Source organism: Musca domestica, unplaced genomic scaffold (genome assembly GCF_030504385.1).
Source record: "Musca domestica strain aabys unplaced genomic scaffold, Musca_domestica.polishedcontigs.V.1.1 46, whole genome shotgun sequence".
Lineage (NCBI taxonomy): Eukaryota > Metazoa > Arthropoda > Insecta > Diptera > Muscidae > Musca > Musca domestica.
Window position 1 is genome coordinate 7,094,224 of NW_026712336.1, and position 8,952 is coordinate 7,103,175.

The 8,952-nt window shown below is 31.8% G+C and overlaps 1 non-coding gene across 1 annotated transcript; it reads right to left on the minus strand.

The window, feature by feature from the left end:
- Positions 1–8,188: 8,188 nt before the first annotated feature.
- TRNAK-UUU (transfer RNA lysine (anticodon UUU)) lies at positions 8,189–8,261 on the minus strand. The gene has a single exon. It is a non-coding gene; the product is annotated as a tRNA-Lys (tRNA).
- Between the last annotated feature and the right edge of the window lie 691 nt (positions 8,262–8,952).

Here is an 8,952-nt window from a genome sequence, read left to right on the forward strand (position 1 = left end):
TTTATGGTCTGCATTAACATGTGTTCAAACTAATCGTAGGGTGTTACAAGTATAAAAACCAGCATAGATACACTAACACACACGTGCTCAAACGTACGACACGGACGGTATGAATCTCCTTTTCCTTAATGCAAAAGGAACTTGAAATTTGCTACAATAAAGAAGATGGCATGGTGCACATATGGATGTGTGAATGTTTGCTGCTGTGTGCGTGTGTGTGTTGGTTTGTTTGTGTTTTCTTATGAAAGTGAGGTGCATACTTTTAGGTGCCAACTATAGAATACAGGGTTAAAGATGCGAAGTTACACATGTTCTCAAAAACAGTGGTTGGCAAAATGTACTTTTTGGAACTAAACTTTCGGAATTCGAGAATTAGACAATAATCTTTATTTTTTAGTTCCTTTTAGTCCAAATTTTTAAAAATTCCACATTATCACTCGCACAGTGACATTTAGTACGCATACTAAAACAATCCCTCCATAGTAGGCTCCAACAGTGATTCAAAGTTGATACCATTTAGTACTTCTCGAACAATTAAAGTTCGTACTTACAAAACCACCATCAGACTTCATCCCCATATACAAAATGAGACCCGAATATCACTTTTTTAGGTATTTAGCCCTGTAATTTCCCCCATTACTAAATTTAGTAACATTTAGTACTTTTCTATATCTCAATCCTAGGCACCGACAGTTATTGCAAAATGAAATTTTAACGGTTTCTGTTCTATCCCTTCACCCAGTACCAAATTTAGTAACATTTATTACTTGTTTACCCATTGCCTAATTTAATAGCACTTAGTACTTTTCGAAAAATTATAGTACACATTTCCAAAATCAAATTCATATATCAATTTCAGATACCAACAGAGGCCTCAATACCAAATTTAAGGATTCTAGCCCTATCCATTCATCCAATACCAATTCTTGCAGCATTTAGTACTTTTTGAACAGTTATAGTACGCATTTTCAAAAAAATTTCCATACTTCAATCAAATTTAGTATTATTTAGTACTTTTCATACAAATGTAGGAAGCATTTCAAAACCACTGCGAAATCTCAATTCTAGATACCAACAAAGAACTTAATATCAAATTCCAGAGTTTCAGATATATTCCTGCACTCTGCTTTTTATTTAAAACCAGCTTCTTATCTAGAGTCCAGATACCCACAAAAATGAATACTTTTCGTACAAACATACGACGCATTTTCCAAAACCACTTCCATAACTCATTTCCAGACATCAACAGAGACCTTCATATCAAATTTCAGAATTTTATCTCTATCCCTTTACCCAATACAAAAATTTAGTACTATATAGTACTTTTCGCACAATTATAGTACACATTTCCGAAACCACCTCCATATGTCCAGTCTACACATGGACAGCGACGCTAATACCAAATTTAAGATTTCAAGCACTATCTGTTCACCTAATACCAAATTGTACCAAATATAGTACTATTTAGCATATTTCGTGCACTTGTAGTACACATTTTCAAAACCACTTCTTTATCACAAACCAGCCAACAAAAGGGCCCCGATACAAAATTTCAAAATTTTAGCTTCATCCGTTCACCCTAACTGTTCCAAATTTAGTACCATTTTGTACATTTCTTACATTTTGTACATATTATTTTCAAGAACCACTATATTACATCAACTGCATTTCTAAGAATTGATTCTCATGCCAAATTTCAAGATTTTACCACTTTAGATTTTGGAAAAATCCCTTTAGTTTGTTTATCCGACATAATATAAAAGACTCACTTCATATTTCAAATCTTCAGGGTTCTTCCTTTCCCAAATACCAGAGTTAATACTATTTACTACTTTTCATACTTTTTAGTACGTATTTCCAAATCCCCCGCCATGTGTCAACCAAACCGCATAAATGTGTTTCTAATGCCAAACTTTAGACTTCCAACTCAATCCTTTACCCAAATACCAACTCGAAATATTATTTTAACCCTTCCTAAAAGCAGAAGCACCAAAACCAACATTTTAAATGTCCAGATCAAGATGTTCAACCAAAACCAAATTATACCGAGCTTAGTACCATTTAGTACAGTTGTTACGCTTAGTACACATTTTCAAAACCACCTCCATATAATAAAGTTACTTTCCAACCTTGATTCTTCTACAAAATTTCAAGTTTTTAGCTCTATCCGTTCACATAATACCAAATGGTACCATCTTAGGAGTTTAGTACCATTTTAGAACTTTTAGGAAAAAGTTTGAATTTCCAAAAACCTTATCCTACACTGCATTAGTGAGTCTCTTTCCAAATGTCAGAATTCTTAATTAATACAAAGTATACAATTTTGCCTTTGGCCAAGACTGACCCTTCTTCAAAATTTCAATTTTCAGTACATTTTAGTAACCCTTTGCCAAGACTGATTCTAGTGCAAAATTCAAGATTCTAGTTTCAGCCGCTTCGTCGGGCCTTTGATTCTAGGTCAGTCATTCATTTCAATACTATTTTATATACACCTAGATTTTCAGCTCTTACTGTACAATATTTGTAATTTTTGTGCCTTTTTGGTACGAATTTTCAAAAGCTCGACCTTTTTTCATGCCGCGTATCAATAGTGACGCCTTTCTCTATATATATTTAATAAATTTAAAATGGAAATATATCTCATGGTACAAACTTTAGTACTTTTTGTTACTTTTTAGTACGAATTTCCAACATAGTCTACTTTCTACTACACTAGATATTGAAAGAGGTTAGCTTTAAATGTGAGAAGTTTAATGACCAAGAAATCAGAAATTACTAAAAATAGTACATTTTTAAACAAAATTGTAAATAGAAAGATTTAAAGTTTTTTATGACATTTCTAGCTATGATGTAACAAATCCAAGTACTTTTAGTACATTTTAGTGCAAAATTCCATACTTTTTGTTACTTTATCACATTTTTCTTATGACCTGCGATAGATATTGATGTGTGAGTAGTAGTCAGTAGTAGTAAGTAGTTTAATAACCAAACAATCAGAAGGTACTACAAAGTAGTACATTTGTGTACTTTCTAGTACGAATTTCTTAAGTAGGTGAAATTTTATTTTTTTAATAAATTTTAAATTATTTATTAAATTTAAAATCGAAACTGGAACCACTCTTTCATAAGATTTAGTTGAAATATTTACTGCTCTTAGGTGACAAGTACAAGTACCTTTTAGTACGAAATTTCAAAAACTATGCCTTTAACGCGAATTTTTCAAATTAGCTGAAATTTTATATATTTTATAAGTATTAAATTTTATAAATATTAAATGGGGAACATTTTTTATGGTTCAAACTTTAGTACTTTTTAGTACGAATCTCCAACAGAGTCTACTTTTTGTTGTACAACACTTCTCTCATGACCTACACTAGATATTGATAGAGCCTAGTTCTAAGTGTGAGGAGTTTAATAACCAAACAATCAGAAGTACTTAAAAGTACTACAATTTTGTACTATTTAGTACAAAGTTTTAAAGTAGGTGAAATTTTATTTTTTAAATAAATTTCAAATGGAAACTGGTACGAGAATTCAAAAACTACACCTCATCTCGCGCCACACATCCATTGTAACCTACATGGGAGATTGAATGTATTAAAACATGCCAGATATTATTAGTACCTTTTCGTACGAATTTCTAAAGTATTCGTAATTTTATATTTTAATTAATTTCAAATCATATAAGCGTTGATTACATTTTCAGCTTTATGGTACCATAATTAGTACTTTTAGTACGAATTTCCAGAAAAAAACAACCATTTTTATGCCACGCACTCATAGCGTACTGCACCTGAAGTTAAAATATCCTAGCTCCAAAAGTGCAAAATTTAATATCCAAAAATCGTACGTTTAGTATATTTAAGTACACTTTTGTACGAAATCCTAAAGTACCCGAAATTATATATTTTATTTAATCTTAAATGACACCTAGAAAGAACCACTGTCTTGCTTTTATTACAACACACTTGATACTGGCTATGATGATGATGTATGTTTGGTCTAGGATCTGTTCTTGAAGTGGTTGTTGTTGGTGTTGTTAAGCCCAGCCAGCAGAAAATTTACCATTCTTACCTTTCCCATCATAATGAGGCTGCTGACAATGGCGGTGGTGGTACTGGTGCCGGCAATGGTGCTGTAGCTGGTGGTGGTAGTAGTGGCTGCACTGAAGATGATGTTGATGATGACGAAGTTGTTGTGGCTTCTGTTGCTGTTTATGCTCCATAAGATAGTCTGGTTGTCTGCTGCCATAAATGGTGGCATTTTTTATTTTGTTTTTCTTTTTTATTACTCTTTGCTTCGCTTTTTTGTTTGTTTGGTTCTGTGGCACCTTTAGCGATGTGGATAATAAGGTTTATATGTTGTTCTGCTGCCACTGCCGCTGCTGTTGTGTTAAAGAAAATATTTTTCTTATTTTAAGACATGATTTACTAACGATAATTTATGTCAAGGTATTTTAACAAGCAAAATCTTGTGTAAAGAAGAATGGTGAAGCGATGAGAGAGAGAGAGAGATGCAGACCGAGAATATGAATAAACAGCGTTGGGTGTTTTGTGCGCCTTAAAATATGCAACATTTTTGTAGCAAGCATATGATGATGAACTTGTATGCTGGCAGTGTGTATTATACACCTCTATACTACACTATTTTTATATATTTTGCTAGAGGGAGGACTGGAATTTGCCTGGAGGGCAAATGCTTTTATTGTTACTTTTGAAGTATTCATTCATTTGTTCGTTCGTTTGTTCATTCATTCATAAAAGGTTAATGTAAGTTATGATGACAAATCGTGGAGTGAAGTAGGTTAAAATAATCTGGGAGTTTCGACATTTATTTAATAAAAATTAAATGATTTAAAGTACAAGAGGATTTGTACATAGAAAACAAAGAATATTTTTTGTTAATTACAACATGTTGGGGTAATCGAATTGCCGACAAATATATACCCTATCCCAAGGACAATTTTATATAACACTAAAGCTAGTGAATATTCTGTAAAAACATTTTAAAAAGTCCTTATACAATTTTTTTAACCAAAAATATACGATTTTTCGCCACCAGGTTCTGAATGACATCAGAAAAAATATTTTAAAAAATCAATAAATTTTGGATTTGAAGCTTTTGAATAATATTGGACCCAGGATTGTTCCAACAAAGCTTATTATTATTGAGTGTGAAGTCATAAAAACTACATGAAAAATCCACGTTTTTTAGCAGGCTATCATAGAAATATATGCACGAATTTTTGAGATGAAAAAATGGTATACTGAAAAAATTTAAATTTTTTCAGAAAGTCCATGCTATTTTTTTGGATCTGCTATAGTTGATCATGCAGCCCGTCATTACACATTGTGGACCTAAAATGCATCTCAACAAACTTTTATAAATCTACTTCATTTCGTTCGGAAGCTAGAGTGCTTTTCACAGATGGGCCGAATAATTTATATACTTTGTGGCATCCAAAATGCTTATTTCGAAGAACTAAAGACGGAATAACCAACCAATATATCCTCTATACTATATGTGATGGAGGGTATTAAAATTTAGAATTCTTGGCCACACAAAGAAGATTTTATATATATTTTTAAATCCACGGTTCTTGTCCATAAAGATTTCAAAAAATATTCTTTTTTTAAAAACCCACAATTTTGAAAATTATTTTTTAATTCATGGTCATATTCCACAAATATTTTAATAAAATATTTTTTTACTACATTATTGCAGGTCAGGAATTTTCTGAAGAAGATTTTTTTTAAATCCACGACTCAAGGCCAAGCGAATTTTGAAAAAAAAAACCGGATTTTTATTTTTATTTTTGGAAAATTCGCAATTCTTTTCAAGACAAGTTTAAAAAATATTGTTTTATATATTTTTTTATCGATGATGCATGTTTTGATAACTATTTTCCAAAAATATTCCATTATACACCACGAAGGTTTTAGAAAAAAATTATTAAAAATACACTGTTCTTGACCAAGATGTCTTACAAAATATTCAGGATTTTTCGGTTTTAGAAATATTTTATAAAATTCTACGATTCTACCAAAATATTAAAAAAACCGTGACCTTGGCAAAGGAGTCGTTGCAAAAAATTCTCACTCATATTTCTCATTCTCATAATAAAAAGGGATGGTTTTGAAACAATCTTCAATTCTATGCAATGACACGTTTGGAAAATATTTTTGTTAGACAACGAATTGTGGCTAGGAAGATTTTGAAAAAATAATCCACTTTGCATCCACTCAGTTAGATTATGAAACACTTTTTTTTACTCTTTTTAAGGAAAGGTTTTAAAAATATTTTTTAATCAACGACTCGTGCCAAGAAAATATTAAAAAATATTTATTTAAAATCCGCTTTTTTGGCCAAGATATCTTAAAATATACTAATTTTAAAAATATTTATTTTTTTTTTAATTCCACGATTTACCAAAATACTGACGCTTTGAATAATATTTAACAACAACTCTATCTTGGCCAATAAGCCTTTAAACACATTTAAAAAAAAAAACCCTACAAGTCTTGGCCAAGAAGTCGTTGAACCTCATTTTCAAAAATCTTCGAGTGTTGACAAAAAGTCGTTGAGAAATAATAGTATATAGAGAGGTACCGTTACATCGGAGCTGTGTGAAGACTTGGACCAATTTTCTGTCACAGGCTGTAGCATCCATTACGAACTTCAAATACGACATCTCAAACAATTTCGGTGGGTATTGTCTCTAAACTCGTCAAAATATCAAATATAGGGAGGTACTGATATATGGGGCCTATACGAAGACCTGGACCTGCATACACAATTTTCTGTCACAGACTGTAGTTCCCATTACGAACTCTAAATACGTAATTTAAAACAATTTCGGTGAATGGTGATGCTAAAATCATCAAAATACCGAGTATTGGGAGGTAACGTTCTATGGAGGCTATACGAAAACGTGGACCTGCACAGATAATTTTCTGTCTTAGGGTGAAGTATCCATTTCAAATTCCAAATTTGAGACAATTCCGGTTAATAATGTCGCTAAAATCATCAAAATACCGAATATTGGGAGGTACCGTTATATGGGGGCTATACGAAGAGGCTTACCTGCACAGACAATTTTCTGTCTCATTTTGAACTTGAAATACCAAATTTGAAAAAATTCCGGTGAATGATGTTGCCAAAAACATCAAAATACCGAATATCGGGAGGTACCGTTATATGGGGGCTATATGAAAACGTGGACCTACATGGCCCATTTACGAACTTAATCTGCCCACTGCACAATAAACATGTGTGCAAAATTTTAGCCTTCTATCTCAATTCGTTCGAAAGATAGCGTGATTACAACAGACAGACGGACATGGCTAAATCGACTTAGAATTTTTCGCTGATCAAGAATATATATACTTTATTGGGTCTGACATGAGTATTTCGAGGAGTTACAAACGGAATGACAAAGTTAATATACCCTCCATAGTATGGTGGAGGGTATAAAAAGGAGTACATTCCACTAACGTAATTCAGAAATATCGATATGTGCGAAGTTCGGGAAAATTAGGGATTAGTTTCACTTTCAATTATTTAGATTTATATTTTAAATAATTTCAACTATTCATGGCGGAAGTACCAGGAAGAGTATATCTATCTATTTATATATCTAATTTTCAGAGTTGGTCTAGCATTGGATGAAATATTTAGATACGCGAAGTTTGAAGAAAATAGGTTATTAATTTCAATTATTTTTACTATTTACAATTTTAAAGGGAGGTATTTGGACGGTATGGCACACATATTTAATATAAAAAGATTGTGAGTGGAATTTGTTATTTTATTAAAATGTATTTAAATTATTGACCGTTTGACATTTATTCCGTGAAAGAACCAGGGGAACCGATGAAAACTGGTGGCTCCTTCCAGACCTATGGTATTCTCCTTTGTAAAATTTTTATTTGTTCTCACTTAAAAAAAGTAGAATTTATTAAACAACAATATTACGATTGTCTCATTTGAAATAACAAAATAACAACAATATTCCAACTAATGAACACAAACACTGTTCTATATTTTTTAACATAATCATAATTAATTCACTTACAAAATTTTAATTTATATTAAAATTATTTAATGTTCATAAATTAAACAATATTTAATGTAAAGATGTATTTCAATGTTATAAAAAAATTTTTTTCTTTACAAAAAAAGTTTGACTCGCCCGAGCAGGGACTTGAACCCTGGACCCTTGGATTAAAAGTCCAATGCTCTACCGACTGAGCTACCCGGGCACATGACGTTCTATTCTCTAATGAACAAACTGGACAATCGATAATTAATTCTAGATACATTTTCCTAATCACCTATTTCGTCACAAAACGTCTATTCCATTTCAAAATGAGTCATAAAGTAGAATTTTTATGACGTTTTTGGTAACAAAAGAAATAACAATCAAACCAATAACAACAAACAAAAAATGCGATTGAAACAAACATCACGAAATACCGATCTACGTTGTTGATCGTTTAATGTGTGATATGAGAAATTAAATATGCCGTTGCTAAGGGGGAAAGGAAGGTCAGTTCGTAGCGTATTGGAATATGTGTTGTTATCGTTGCGGTAGGAACGTGTCATAGTTCTGTGCTACGAAATTGGATAGACGTAAAATTGGAGAAGAGATAAAATCGGTAGTTGTTGTTGTACAATTGATAGTTGTTCGTGTAGAAATGTATTTGAGGTGTTTTCAGAAAAGAAAGAACTATTTAAGGTGTTTTAATGGGGTTACCAAATAACTTGTGTTTAAGCATAGGCATTTAGTTTTATATAATTTTGTATTTCACACCCAAAAGGTTGTACTATATGGTACACATATGGCTTATTTTTGTATGACGATTTGAAAATGAACTCAAAAGTATAACAATTCTATTTTAATTTATTTCAAAACCAGTAAAGAAAGCACTAAAGTCGGTCGGGGCCGAATTT